We start from the raw sequence: 1,613 nt of genomic DNA, 5'->3' as shown, positions 1-1,613 counted from the left end.
CGAGTCTCCCTGTGAAGGCAGAGACCCCTCTCTGTTGAGGGGGAGGAGGAGGGTGTGTCCATGTCTGAGTCTCCCTGTGAAGGCAGAGACCCTCTCCTTGTTGTGGATGAGGGGTGTGTCCATGTCTGAATCTCCCTGTGAAGGCAGAGACCCCTCTTTGTTGAGGGGGGAGGAGGAGGGTGTGTCCATGTCTGAATCTCCCTGTGAAGGCAGAGACCCCTCTCTGTTGAGGGGGAGGAGGAGGGTGTGTCCATGTCTGAGTCTCCCTGAGGAAGGCAGAAACCCTCTGTCATGGACAAGGTGTCCATGTCTGAGTCTCTTAGACTAAGGGAAGGAGGAGAAGCCCCTTCCTTGGCTCTTCCTGAGTTTCCCTCTGTGTCTGGAGAACAGGCCGGTGAGGACACTGGAGAGCAGTGATATGTGTGGATTTCTGCATTCTTGGTGATCTCTCACTGGTGCTGAGAATGTCCCACACTGGTCTATACCTTCTTCTGAGAACAGGGCTGTGGGCCGTTGGTGTTTATCTTGTGTTAGTTGTGTCTATTAAGGAATCTGTCCATTTCATGGAAGTTGTCCAATCTTTTGGCATAAAGTCCTAATAGCCCCGTGTTACTCATCAGTGGGCATGGGATCTGGCCTTTCAGTCCGAGAATTCGTACTCTGTGCCCTTCCTGGTTTTGCCCCATCAGCCTCAGTGGAGACACACCAGTTTTATTGATTGTGCTCGAGAACTTGCTTTGGGTCCCATTGATGATATTGTTGCCTGTCTGTTTTCTCACTTCCTGATTTCTGCGGTCCCTTTTCTTCCCCTCATTCCTGGCAGTCACTTTGATTTCTGTTCTCTGTGCTTCTCTAGTGGAAGACAGACCCTTCACTTTGCCTTCTCTTCTATCCTCAGTCCTGACTTAGCTGTGTCACCTGGATTTTGATGTGTTCTGTTTTCACACAACACAGTGTTGGTAAACGTGGGAATGTGCCATATTTAAAAGTCTTTCCTGATCCCCTTTGTGAATTCTTCTTTCACCTTCAGTTATCTGGAAGCGCATTGTTTATTTGCCACGTCATTGGGGTTTAGCTGACATCATTTGAGATTTGTTGTTTTGTTTTATTTTAGTCACCAGACATAACTCAGTGTTGGTTTGGTCATTTCCCATTTGTGCAGAATCCTTGGGTGAGAGTGGTGCACATGCTCAGGGCTTGTGGCTCCATGACCATCCTGATGTTTAGGAAGCTAATTATTGTCAAATTTTACACATGATATGGGTAGGTAAGTTGTGTGCCAACTTGGCTTGGACTGGTTTTGAGTGGCTGGGCAGCTGATTGTAGTTATTCCCATGATGAGACTGGTAATCAGCTGCGTGGTAGAATCTACTGGAGCCACTGAGTAGCTGTCTCAGGGATGTGGTCTGCTTCCAGTGTGTAAGAATAAGCTTTGAGGAAGCTTTTTGACACACTTGGACCCTGCGTATAGCCAAGTGTTCATTCAGCAGGCTGCCAAGTTGTCTGCTGATCTTGGAACTGTCTCCGGACTTGAACTAGTGGTCTGACATGTTTTTTGGTAATCTTGGGACTGTGCCATATTATTTGTCGACCTTGGGCTTGTCAGTCTCAGC

At 48.0% G+C, this 1,613-nt stretch overlaps 1 protein-coding gene across 1 annotated transcript in view; it reads left to right on the top strand.

Moving 5' to 3' along the window:
* Window positions 1–1,613, top strand: part of ATP9B (ATPase phospholipid transporting 9B (putative)) — a 285,800-nt gene that overhangs the window by 117,229 nt on the left and 166,958 nt on the right. The window lies entirely within an intron of this gene.

The sequence above is a fragment of the Orycteropus afer genome, unplaced genomic scaffold (assembly GCF_000298275.1).
Source record: "Orycteropus afer afer isolate SDZICR_OR568_19922 unplaced genomic scaffold, OryAfe1.0 scaffold00385, whole genome shotgun sequence".
In the NCBI taxonomy this organism is placed as follows: Eukaryota; Metazoa; Chordata; class Mammalia; order Tubulidentata; family Orycteropodidae; genus Orycteropus; species Orycteropus afer.
The sequence above is the reverse complement of the archived record's forward strand: the minus strand, read 5'-3'. Positions and strand labels throughout refer to the sequence as shown.